This window comes from Capsicum annuum, chromosome 6 (genome assembly GCF_002878395.1).
Source record: "Capsicum annuum cultivar UCD-10X-F1 chromosome 6, UCD10Xv1.1, whole genome shotgun sequence".
NCBI classification, from domain to species: Eukaryota; Viridiplantae; Streptophyta; class Magnoliopsida; order Solanales; family Solanaceae; genus Capsicum; species Capsicum annuum.
Window position 1 is genome coordinate 227101284 of NC_061116.1, and position 14626 is coordinate 227115909.

The window sequence follows — 14626 nt, forward strand, 5'->3', positions numbered from 1 at the left end:
TAATTAAGGAATGATCGATTACTAACCTTAAAAGATGTAAAATTATTGCAATTACTTATATTAATAATAATTATGCATAGCCTAAAGCTCTTATATAAAGAAATTAAAGAGTATATATATTAGTATATACTTCTTGCAGATGTAGTCCCAGCTCGATCATACATATGAATATACTTCTCGCAATATAGGATTTAAGTCGTATATATTGATAGTCATGTAATTTAACACAAGCTACTTATCATTTATTCGAGGTTAATCAATGAATATTGAATAAAGTCCATCATGTATAGTTACATTTATCCTCGGAATCTATTAAAAAGCTCACTGGGATATCTTAACACCACCAAACCTTCAAGCGGGGAACTATGCTGTAGCAGTGGCGGACCTAGGATTTAAGGAGTGTGGGTGCTTACCATAGAAAAAAAATAAAAAATCACCTCAACATGCCAGTTCACCTAACCAACTTTTTGTTTAGTGGGTACTTTTATATAATTTATACTTATTTTAGTATATTTTTATTGTAATTATTATACCTATTCCGTATCGAGTTTAGTGGGTGCCGGAGTTTCATTCTTAACATGCTCTCCTGTAGCTATAGTGATGAACTCAGCAAAGCAGCAAGTGGTGCACGACGGCGACGATAATGATCAGTTGTGATTTTGTAGGACATCCATTTTTTAGAGGTCAAAAAGTACGTGCAAATATTGATTCTTGGCTTTTAAGTTATATATATGCTAGCATTGTGGGGTACAACTGATAATTTTAGTTTCCTTAGAAATTACAGTGAAATCAAAAACTTATTTAGTTACTGATTGCAGAAAAATATTGGTGGCCAGCCTATAAGAAAATTTATTATTATTGAATAAAATAAATGCATATTGATGCTTATTACTCCGCCATTAATTGAATCCCAGAGTTTCGTTCTTAACATGCTCTATGAATTTCATCATTTGCCACCTTGTTAGATGTTGTGAAAAGCTCACTCTTTCAAGTTCTTCAAAGAGTTTCTCAAAATTCAAAAACATATCATTTTTTTGAGCGGAGGGTCCTTTTGTAAAAACTTTACCCTCCTCCGATCCCACTAGTGGAAATTGGAACTTCACTGTGGGGGTGGGGGGGGGGGGGGGGGGGGGGGGGGTATGTTGTTGTAGAAACAGTGGAATAAGACATTCTGTTTAAAGATTTCAGTGGGAGATAAATTTGTTTCCCAGCTTATGAATGGTGTAAGTTTGTCAATATTCCATGCTTCACTGTTTCGCTATTGGTGAAAATAAAACTTTGAAACTGTACTTGTGAACATGTATCGTAGGTTCAACTGATGGCTATATAGTTGAATAAGAATACAGAGAATTGTACACACATAAATTCAAATAGGTACCATCAGTCACACTGACAATAATCAAGACTGCAACAAATACAGATAGATCTTTGCAATGAGCAGGTCTTTCGGTTTCTCTTGCTCCATGGCATCTGATCTGTTCACTGAAAATCAATCAGAGAAATCATTTACAAACTAATAGAGACAGCTCCTAAATCAGCAACTGTATGCCAGGAACGTATAGACAACTTGTTCATGATACAGTAGATAGTGCAGTTTTTCAAGCACATGCACAAACAGTACTTTTGTTCACCGCGGTGGTGCCCAAGTGCTATATGAAAATAAATTATAACACTATTCATGAAGGGCTAAAAACACCGGCGTACAACTTATAAAGACTATTTGCAGTCTGAGTGCAACATAAGCACATTGTTTTATTACTTATAACTGCTATGTTTGGTAGATCAATGAGCCTTATGTTTTCTATTTATCTAAAGTTTTTCATGTCCCGTCATCGTTCTACTAATGTTCAGGCTGTCAGAAAAGAAAGAGAAAAGGTCAAAGAGAGGTATGGATATGTGAATGAATCCAGTTGTATTAAGAAAACAAATAGGCCAGATAACCATGATATCCAACACCTTCAAGAAGACGTAGTGAAATTGGTCAATGATTACTCTGAGAAATGAACTATATACGGGATAGCAACAATTTAAAAAAAGGGGTGCAAGCAAAGCACTGCGCTGTTGGCATGAAACCATGGGAATGTGATAGTATAACATCTGGAAAAATATAAAAAATCATATTGGAAATATAACATACTGGATGCAATATAAAAAGTCATACTGCAAGCATGGAGACCAAGTACCTCACCGTGGAGTCTGTAGACTTGGGGAAGTCAACCAACCATTGTGCGCTTTCTTCCTCTTAGCCTCACTGAAATAAGTCACAAAATCAGAAGATCAAAACATAAAGAACCCGCCGAAATTAGACCCATGTTATTTATTCTTTCTAGGAATACAAAAGGTAATAAATAGAAGGGACGTGGAAGAAGAGTAGGCAGCACCTTCGGCTAGCTTGTTCAAAGTTGATGACCACTGCTTAGAGGACTTCCTATATGCAGTAAGTATATGGTCCATCTGTGATAGCAATATAAACCATAGAAGATGAATGTGCTCTTCACTATAAGTCAAAGTAACACCACTATCCACATCCACTATTCACATGCATCTTGAAAAAACTAAACAAATCCACGTGTCGTGTGTGGCCAAAATAAGGTTCGTGTTTCCAAACTACAAGAAATATATAGTTCTATAATCCTAATTAGGGGCACTTAGTCCTTCAAAGGCTTCTTTTATATCAATTAAACAATTAATGAGACACTCAAGTGTATTAGAGAAAGAACACCAGAGAAGTGGAGAACTGTTCAATGATGCCATCAAAATACTGTTTCTGTGAAGCAGTGTATGTTTCATGCAATAATATGTTCAAATGATATAATGTGCAAAGGCAAAAGGAAGATTAATCTAAAAGAAGAAATTAACATCCTTTCCCCTGGAAGAAATTATGATTTAAAAATGAGGGAACAGAGAAGAGCAAAAAGCTTCAAAAGGCTTTAAACATGCCTCTAACCCACAACACAGTAGATATGACAGAGCGAGCTTACCACATTTCCACAAGAAGAGTGCATAGAGAGTAAAGCACGTTCTAGTACATATAAATCAACTGCTTTATCTTCCGGAAGTGTTGAAGTAAAGCTTAGACCAAAGTCAATTAGCACCTGGAGAAAAAGTATCACTGACAGAAAAATAATGTCATTAAGGTTGACCTTAGAACTTCATCCTCCAAAACCAAGAGAGAAGGCAAATAAGGAAAGAAATTGACAAAAATAGTCAATCATGAGAATTAGAGGAACATTCTAAGAGAGAGAGGAAAAAGTTCACCAGCTGATTGGAAGCACTCCTTAGTAACATGTTTGATGTTGTCAAATCACCATGGACTAGGCCACCATCGTGTAGTTTTCCGATAGCATTACCAATCTGTGTTGCAATATCAGCCATCCGTTCTTTGTCGACACCAACTAGTCCAAAAACAAGCAATATATCTTTCACAGAAGGGCCTTCAATATATTCAAAGGTGAGAGAATGCATAACAGGGTCAACAGCATAAAGCACTGGAGTAAGAACACCGAGCCGTCTAGCTTTTGTCATGCACCTTGCCTCCTGCACCACGATTCAATTTATTTTAGCAATACGAGCTTTAAGAAGGATTTAAAAAAAGAGTAGGTCTCACTTTACACCAACCGCCTTCAACCGTTTAAGGGTAGCTTTGAGTCCAAAATCGGATGCCTGTATTTCTTTGAAAACCGTTCCTTGATAATACACCTCCTGCTACCCACAAATGTCGACTCAAACACCCTCTGATGTTATCAACAGAGAAGAAAGATATATTTTACATAAACTCTAGTGTCAAGTGTCAACAATTACTTGCCATCAAATGAACGTTGGTAGAAATAGTAGTACATATTATTACTGACTTTTAACCTAAACAAAAGACACCCACCCACCCACAAAATCTTTCCAAAAGAAAATTAGAGAAAAAAGATCAGAAATACTACAGGAAAGTTTTATAGAAACACAATAGAGAACAAGTAAATATGAACTCACAGCCTCAGCTCCTTGCTTGATTAAAACCAAGGATCCATCACTTCCATCTGCCTTGGTTTCCATCTATATCAGATCTCCAATTAACTTCAGGCGCAAAAAATAAAATAAACAAATAAGTAAAACCTAAAAAGAAAAAGAATAACAAAAGTTTAGGAATACATGAACGAAGTTGTTTAGCTCTTCCACAATTCAAGTACAGCACAAAGCTTGCACACAAAAGAATGGTTAAGGAATTCTTTGGCATCCAAGGGGGATAGCTTAGCAGCCTATGAATTTCGTTCAGAACTGTGAGGTCTCAGGCTCAATTGTAAACTAACAAAACTAAAGTCCAATGTTGGAAAAGAGAAATTAAAAAATAAGAACCTAACAACTATAGTGACTAGTTACAAGCCTCGCATGCTACATAAACTTTTGATTGAGATGATCATCTTCATCCCATATTCATCAAACTTCAAGATCTTCCAACCAGCAACCAGAGCTTTTTCTTACATGCTTACAATGACACAACTCATTTTTTTTTTTATTTTTCCCTACAGAAATCAAATGGACATCATCTAAGCCTGAGGACACCCTTTATACCATTTTAATGGTTCCCTTCAACTCTCAGCTTCCCACCTCCTCTTTCTCGTAAGAAGAAAGTAAGATTTGTTAAGTTCTGCCTTCGATTATATCTACAACACCTTGGATTTTACTACTTTGGGTCTTAGAGTAAATTACACTTTTAAGCTCCAAGCAAGAGAGTTAATTATAGATACCAAACAAAGAAAAGAAAAAAAAAATTCCAAAAAGATCTTATAGAAGAAAGATGCAAGAGAAAAAAAGAATAAGATGAGGGAACCAGGACTGTTGTTACATCCAATATCCTTGCAAACAATTCTAGTCGATGGACAGCACTCAAACTACCTGAAATCAAACAACATGTCACTTATATGCTACTAATAAACTCATAAACAACCTCCTAAATAGGTTTCAACTTATAGCTAACATTGGCTGATTTGTTCCCAATATATTCAAGCCTTAGTGGATAAAGTTACCCGGTACCTGTACTGCTGAGGGTAGACAATACCAGTGGAATTAATCAAGAAAAGACACTAAGCTACCATTATAGCTTAAAATAGAGGGGAAAATATTTTTATTCTTGAAGTGTTCTTTATTGTAGCTAAAAAAAAAAAAAAGCTTCAATTTTTACAAGCATACAACCCAATTAGTAGCATTTCTACGCATCAAAGAAGCAGTAGCTGCATAATTTGGAGATAAAAACATGAAAAAGGGAAAGAAACAAAAGCAACATTAAGAAAGAAATTGTGTTCTTGTTTTGCTCTTTTAAAGAATTATGAAAACACATAAAAGAGTTATGAAAACTAAAGAGCAATTTGTAAGTTATAAGGAATAAAGATACCTTTTTTCCGTCGAATTTTAACAGCGCCGCCAGCCACGGCAAACCGTACAACTTCCGACAATATGAGTGAAGAAGAAGAAGAACGATATATGTTTTGTTTAATATGAGCCGGGTCAATAGAACTAGGTGGGCTTCCTTTTAATTTTGAATTTTTGGGCCAACCCAATTAGTGACATCTTAATAACTCGGTTGGTTCAATTTCTGACATTGTAATTCCCTCAAAAGAGAATAACCGATAAAGTTGTTGCAATAGGACTTAGAGGTCATAGGTTCGCAAAAATCCAAGAAAAAATTGCATAAAATAAAGAAGAAGTTACATCATACCACAATTTAACTTACCATAATCACGTAAAAGTCGAACCCTTTCAAATAATTACATAAATTCCTGATTTATCTATATCTATAATCTATATATCTATATATAATCTATGTAAATTTATCTATAATTTATATCTGTAATCTATAATATAATATATAATAATAATATAATAATATATTAAAAGTGTGAAAGGACTTAGAAATGTCGTTTGAACTTTTTGCCCTTCATTAAAAGTCTTTGTTTTAGATAAAATCGTCTTTTCATTATTTTTTCTAATATTTAAAAGTTAAAACTTAATTAAATATATTTATGATAAAACTTTTTCTTATTAGAAGTCATCGAAATAGATGACAAGTAATACTTCTTCCATTAGTTTGGAAATTATAAATCAACTAAATTTGATTTTAAGAAAATTTAAAATTATTTTTTTCTATATTCCTCAAATAAAATTTTAATTATACATAAACGCTAATATATATTACAAAACTAATAATACCTAAAAAGGTAAAAACATGCACATCCAAAAAGGCAAAAACCAACCTTATTTTTTTAACTTTTACTTCTTTAACTTTTTTTAGTTCCAAATTCAATGATTTTCCTATATTCTTCAAGTAAAATTTTAATTATACATTAACAATAACAAATTAGTTAAAGTTCTTATTTTATCTAAATAAAAAATCATCATATTTAAAACTACTAAATCAAATAGAATTTTACTTTATATAAAAATAAAATTCTAGAATTCTATTTAAGTAATATTTTGATAATACTTTACTACAAAAATACAACATTACCTCTACCTGTATTTTTCCTTTTATTTTGAATTTTATTGATTTTAATTTTAATTCATGCTCTCTTCTTATATTTATTATCGTCATCCATTTGTCTCTCTTTATGCTTTTTACTTAATGAATTTAAATATTATATATTAATTATGTATAATCAACAACTGATGAATGACACAATTCCAATCGATTATTTTGGGGCTCAGCTGAAAATTTGGATAAGTTGCATCAAAATGTTTCCAAACCTATTCATCAAACGAATGACACATAACACCAGAGGGCCTTCTGTTTTCACTGTGTCATCACATATGAGGAACTGAGTCGTTTGATACATACAACCTCTTCAACCTTGGTATAAGGGGTAAACAATGCTTCGCCTTAATATCAATTTTATTTCCACGACAACCACACTTATAGCGAGGGTGTTGACACAATTTACAAGACTCTAGTTTAGCATCTTCATTAAAGTATAACATACAACCATTTTCACGATAATCAATTCTAATCGGGGAGAGACTTAACTTTAATACCATTTTTTTTGCCTTATAGAAAGAATCAGGAACCTCTAAAGTAGGGTCAACTAACGCTTTAATAAGGTTTATCATAGAGTCCATTCCTCCTTCAGAAATATTCCAATCAGATTTAATACTTAATAATCTAACAGCAACAGACAATTAAGAGTGCGAACATCCGTCAAACAAAGCATAACTAGCAGCATGAAATTCTTCATAAAAATAGTGTGCTTCTCTGTTGAGAATATCTTCGACATTTTTCCTAAATTCAAGCCCCTGTTGCATTCCAAAAGTATCATAAATCATTTTTGTCATCCTAGTATCTTGATAGTTATTATGCCCTGCAGACTTACTACTTTCACCAACAACAAAGTCATTTTGCCCAACATCACCATGACTACTGAAGACAATTATTTCCTGATGAGAATGAGGATGAATGGGGTGCTATCATGAAGAATTAGCAGATATTGCTAAAGCTGAAGAAATTTCTTGGAGACAAATAAAAAAGTTTATGGATTGAACAAGGAGATAGAAATGCAAAACTCTTCAATAGACGGGCAAATGCACACAAAAGATATAGTTGTATTGATAAAATTGTTATTGAAGGAGAGTTAACAGAGAACGAAAAGTTGATTAAAGATCACATTTTGGATTCTAAAATAGTTTGTTTCAAGAAGCTGAATCATGAAGATCAAAATGGCTTAGAGAAGATTTCAGTAAGTTAAACGAGGAAGACAAATAGCGCGTGTGGCCAAGCTTATTTTCCCCTGTTGACACTCAATTTTTGCTCTCCGTGCCTAAAATTAATATCTTTAGGCTTTTTGTTCGTTAAAGGGCACGCAACATAATTTTTATATCTTTTTACAATTGTTCGATAAATTATTGATAATTATCCTTTCTTTAGGATTTTAATCAATTTTTTGTCATATTTTTATTTTTTATAATTTATTAATAATTTTTCTAATTTTAGGATTTTTATCCATTCAATATCGTTCTTAACATTTTACAATTACCCGCACACATGCACGACATGACGTTATATATATATATATATATATATATATATATTATAGTATTTTTAAATTAATTATATTTTAATAATTTTAATATTCTTTATATTTTTTCATTCAACATTTATATTTTACAGTCCGCAAACGTTGAGTCGGATCAATTATTTTTGTGCAGTATAATAATTCGATGTCTTATCACATCCGGCAACGACTACACAATAATGTCTTGTCACGTCCGACAATGACCACTCAGTGTTGTCTTATCGCATTTGACAACAACCACTCAATGACACTACCCTTTGAATAATTACTTTGTCCGTTGGTCAAAAGAATGAAAATCCTTTGGCCAATAACTTAAGGACCTAAGGGTGTTCTATTATAAAAAGAGAGGACACTCTTTTATCCATTGGATAAAAGGGGTGCTCAATTTTTTGTATAAATAGGTGGTGGAAGGACACATTTTATAGACACATTTTTTTTTGGTTCATTTTTTCCTCTCTTTCAAAATACACATATTTATTTTTTACAACTCATAAACATTTTTCCTTTGCAAACCCACACACATATTCATAAATATACAAGCATATTTTATTTATTCATATATATATAAAAATAAATATACACACTAACACACAGAGACACAAACTCACGCACTAACACACACAAACATCAGCACTCTCTCTCTAAAAAAAAAAAAAAAAAACAGCCACACAACCACAGCTCCACTACCGTCGGCGACCACCATCACCACACGCATCTCTGTCCTCTCCTTACTACTGCCGACAAAACATGCCACCAGATCTGCTCTAGCCGCTGCCGCCCCTATTCTCTTTCTCTCCAGCAGCCGAAACCTGCTGCTCCGGCGAACCACCACTCCGACGACCACCACAGTCATACGTCGCCCTTTCCTCCCCACTTCTTCCTTCTTTTCTTGCTGCTCACTCTCTCATCTCTCCTCTCTCCTCTATTTGCTGTTGTAGTACCGAGAAAGGGTCAAGTTTGACCAAATTTGGTGTGATTTCGGCATTGCTCCGGCAAAAGCCGTTGAAGCAACGCTTTTTCGGTCACTGATTTATTTTGTAATATATATTAAATATGGTTGGTTGATTGTTAGCTTCGCAGATCTGTTTGGAGTTGTACATTCTCCGACGAACTCCATTTTTTGGTGGGATTTCGCTATTTTTAGACTGCATTTTATTGATATATTTGTATATTGTGGCTTATTCTTGTTGTTGCTGCTATATTTGCTCCGTTTTTGATTATTTTTTCCATTGATTGACTGTTGTGTTGAATCAGACATTGATTTTGGACTGTTGTGTCATTTACACATTTTTACTTGGCTGATAAAGAATAAGATACTACACGATACATGGCCGATAAAAAATTATTATTAATTTGAGGCCTCCGTAAGCAAAAGACGGACTTTACCTGTACAAATACGTAATAAAATAAATATTTTGGGCGATGATGAAACTTTATAACAATACAAGATTTTACAATTCAGATTTTGACAAGACGATTTAGGACAACCAATTAATTGAGCAACCACTTCGTAGCAAAACAATTTAGGACGGTCAATTAATTGAGCAACCATTTCGCAGTCATGACTTTATCTGAGCCCACTTTTTAACCAAAAAAAATATCTTTTTAAATATTTATATACACACATGCTTGTTCAATTTATTTTGATTATTGTTTATTCGTTACTAACATTTTTACAAGTGTTTATATAGGTTATTTGGATTACTCGTCGAGAGTTGCATTCAAAGGGGCCTTTTTAATTTTGTATTGTATTTTTATATTTGTACAAATATTATTATAGTGAAAACTTTATTTTTGGGGTGTTGGACGGAATTTTCTTTATACAAATTCACCTAGCGTTTATGCAAACTTAGGTCGTTAATGTTTTCATTAATAAATTAAATTAATCAAATTAGTTTACATACTTTGACATCTTAAACATTGTGATCTTTTTGTCAAAGTAAATTTTTACTTTTTCATAAACTTTAATCAAATAAAGAACATTATTTTTCTCTTTCTCTTCATGGCATATCAAGATATACTCTCTTTCACACGACATAAAATACTTTTCTTTTCACATGTATTTTTATACATATCTCTTACATTTTTTATAATAACATGTTTTATTTATATATTTAATATACATACATCTTTACATAATTTTAAACATTTATATTATTTTATATTTAATACATACACTTCTACATTATTTTTTATACCTCCTCCCTCTTTGAAAAATTTAGTCTAGCCGGGTACCACACTTGTGGATTCTGAAGGATGTCTAACCTCTTCCCTTCGGAATAACTTGAACCCTTACCTAGAATCTCAATTGTTTTTTCGCAGACTAAAAACATTAATCGCATGTTAATACTTCAATAGGTTTCCTTATTTTTCTTAAAAATTAGGTGGCGACTCTGTGCAAACTTTAATTCATTTAGAGTCCATAAAGTGATGCTCGTTTTGACCTCAGGTAAAAATAGGGCTCGACATCCCCCAAAAGTGCTTATTTTAAAAAATTAAGGTGTTTACTCAAATTTTTGGGAGAAAATAAGTGCTTCTAGGGAGTAGTAGCAAAAGAAGTTTTTCTTAAGCTGAAAAAATGTAGGTTCTCCCCAAAAACACGTTTGTAAAGCACTTGTGAGAAAAATACACTTAGAAGTACTTTTAAAGCTTAACCAAACACTAATTGTTGCTCAAAAGTGTTTTTTAAGTTTGTTGCCTAAACACGAATAATACTAAATTTAATAATTAAGTCATCACATTTTTGTCAGGTATATGGTGATATGTCTTAGATGGGATTTCACATGTGATGATTTTAACATATTTTATAAATGGGTGAAAATCATTTTCCCTCCCCAACTTTGTCTTAAAAATCAAACTCTCCCCTCAATTTTGAACAATGATCATATTCCCCCGTTTATCTTAATTGAATTTTCAAAATGCCTATTGTACCCTCTCGTCATCAACTATTTTATTTTTCTTTCAACTTTTTTAAAATCATCATATTTTTATTTTTTTTAGAATTTATGTAACAATTTTTTTCATAAAAACATGAACATTATCTTCTGGGCGTAAAAAGTGAAATACTAAAAAGTGAAATACTAATTAATTATATAAGCTAATGATGATCTATTATAAAGTAAATTAATATAAGAAAATTAATTTTATTAATAGTAATCAAAACTCTAATATTTATTTTACAAGTGAAAATAATAAGTAATATTAATTTTATAAATATGTTTCAATGCAGAAAATATAAAAGAGAAAATCCTTAGTTTCCACCCTGAACTATACACAAAATCGCTGAGATACACCCGAACTTTAAAAGGGTCCTTATTACCTCCTGGATTAATTAAAATTATATTTTTGGCAACCTTAGTGCGTACATGGCACATCAGTGAATCAACACACTGAAGGTCCATGTAGGCACTAAGGTTGCAAAAAACACGATTTTAATTAGTCCAGGGGGTAATAGGACTCTCCTAAAGTTGGAGTGTGTCTCAACAATTTCGTGTATAGTTCAGGATGGAAACAGAGCATTTTCCAATATAAAATAATGATTAAAAATAAGGCTAGATTTTTAAAGTTTATATTTGTTTATATTTTAAATTATAATTTATGTAATATTCTATTAATGACAAGCACAACATATATGATTTATATAGTCAATAGATAATACTTGTCTCTTATCACTTGACGCTCATACTCAAAATAGTTATTTTAATTTAGAGTAAATGCACTGTTTCCACCCTTAACTATAAACGAAATTGCTGAGACATACCCCAACTTAAATGGGGTCCTATTAACCCCCTAGACTAATTAAAATCGTATTTTTGGAAACCTTAAGTGCCTACATAGCACATACGTGTGCCTAGTGAACCTTCAGTATGTTGATTCACGCAGTATGCCACGTATGTGTTATGTAGGTCTTAAGGTTGCCAAAAATACGATTTTAATTAATATAGAGGGTAATAAGACCCCCTTTAAGTTGGAGTGTGTCTCAGCAATTTTGTTTATAATTCATGGTGGAAATAGTGCATTTTCTCTTTAATTTACTTGTCCAATATATAAAATCAAGAGAATTTTATTATATTTTTTTTCTTTTTACCCTCTTAGTATTAAACAACTACATAAAGTAGTAGTATAGACAAATTTAAAGTTTCAAAATATTATTAATAAGGTTAACTTAGTAAAATACACATCCAAATAAAACTTTCTTAAGGATTTTATCATGCCAATAAAAGTCAAGTAATATGAAACAATTTAGTAAGAAAGTTGTGAAACACAAAAAAATATATGCACATGCATGTACATACATATACACACACTTAGGGGTGGCTTGGTTGCGAACAAGTTATCTCAGGATTGGATATCCCAAAATAAATTGTACCAACATGTATATATGGTAACTTATCTCATCCCCGTGATATAAATAGTGGGATAAATAATTTTAAAACTAACTAATACTTCTAACCAAATGCTGGATAAAATAATCCTAAATTTTATCCCCAAAATCGAAGACACATTTAAACTATTGATGTGAACTATTACACACCTATACTATATAAAAGTGAATTTATTTACTCCTCGCGACATAAATGGCCCAAGTTTAATGAGTGGAGTGGAGTACACTCACCCTGGGGTGATGTCACGTTTTTAATTCAATATATTCCTATCAAATTTAACTCTAACCCGTCCAATCTCATAATATTTGACCCTAATCCGATTCAACCCAAAATATTAGACTCTAACCTGACCCAACCCATACTACTACACTATAACCCGACCCAACCCAAATTAATACACCCTAACTCGATCTATTCGGGTAGAATATGAATCGACAGACCAATTTGAAGAGCATCAAGGATCGACGAAGACAAAATACAAAATCATTTCTCAGTTTTCATTCCAAGTTGAGTATAGCAAATTTGAACATGATCGAAGAGATGAAGAAACACTTTGGGGGGAGAAATAATTATTAAAATTTGAAAAAAATTAAGAGAAAAGAACTATATTTTCTTGCAATATAGTAAAAAATGAAACGATTAAAGGATTTAGTTGTTAATTCTTCAAAGAAATGAGCTTGAATTTTGATTTTCGATGACCAATTCGAGAATTAGGGTTCTTGAGTTTGGGAACCCCAAATTGACTTAAATGGAGTTTTTTGGGTCAATATATCCATTGGGGGCTTCAATTAATTATTAAATTTTTAATATTTTTTACCGTTTATTTTTGAGTTTTAAAAGGTTGGACGCGCTTTTTACGAGTGTAAGAAAAGCGCCTAGACATGGGTATCGCGAAGAGTAAATAAATTCATGTTTATATAGTATAGGTGTGTAATAGGTCACATCAATAGTTTAAGTATGTTTTCGACTTTTCGTGCATATTATAGGGTGTAAACGATGACTTTTTCCTAAAATGTTATAAATACCCAAGTTAAAAAAAATATATTATATATAATATAAAAAAGATTTATATAAATATAGGATTAAAATTACAAGGGTAAAATGGACATTACATGAAATAAAGGGGGGAGTATGATTACTTTTCAAAGTTGAGGAGGGAGTTTGATTTTTAAAACAAAGTTGGGGGGTGAAAACGATTTTCACCTTTTTATAAATAGGTCAAACCCATTGATAGGCCCTCAAATTTGTTTCGAAAATTCACTTAGAACCCTCAACTAAGACATATACCTATCAGACCCCTAAACCCCTCGAATTTTGATCCAATTGGGCATTTTTTTTTCCTAATCAGCAAAGGCTCAAGTGTGTGTAATTCACACGCGATGACGTGGCAAAAAAGGCTAATTGGAAGTTGACACATGAAATTGCGGGTCCAATACTTATTAAAAATTAATTTTAAATTTTTTTAAAAAATAAAAATAAAATGGGATCCCCTTCAACATCCCCCACCCCACCCGCTTGTTCTTCTTCTCCATTTCTTGCCATCTTTTCCTCCATCTTTCATTTTTTTTTTTTTAATATCTGATTAATCAGTAATCAAAAGAAAAGGATGTCTTCCACTACCTTCCCCCCATGCAAGCGACCCCCGCTCGCTCTTATCATCTTCTTCTCCATTTCTGTAAAAAAAAGAAATCAATATTTTTTTAGAAATCTTATTTCTTTAACAATCTAATTCATATTTATTGTTATTTTTCTTCTTCTTATGTTGTGGGTTCATTAGAATTTGAATTCTTTAATAATATCAATAAAGTAATCTCAGATTCATATCAAGTTAGCCGAAAAAAATAAAGTTTCGCCGGAATCAAATTTACTCCGTAAAAACATATCAAGTTTGCAAAGAAAAATGTATTAATATGCTAAAGTTCATGACTTTCACTGTTTCTTTTTAATTGAAAATTGTTAATTGTTAAGAATTTAAAAAGAAAAAAAATAGAGATGAAGAAGATGGCTGGAGTCTTTGTGGGGGTGGGTGGTGGGGTGGAGGTCGAAGGAGGGGAGCTGATTTTTATTTTTTTAACTAAAACTTGTTATTTTTAAAAATATATTAAATAAGTTAAAATGTGATTTATTTTTTTTTTAAAAAAAAAAATTACCATTTGAGACCCCAATTTTGTGTCTGATAGGTATCAATTTTAG

General features: G+C 32.1%; 1 pseudogene; it reads right to left on the reverse strand.

The window, feature by feature from the left end:
* Nucleotides 1-1261: 1261 nt before the first annotated feature.
* Nucleotides 1262-4813, reverse strand: LOC107875277 (annotated as a pseudogene).
* Nucleotides 4814-14626: the final 9813 nt, after the last annotated feature.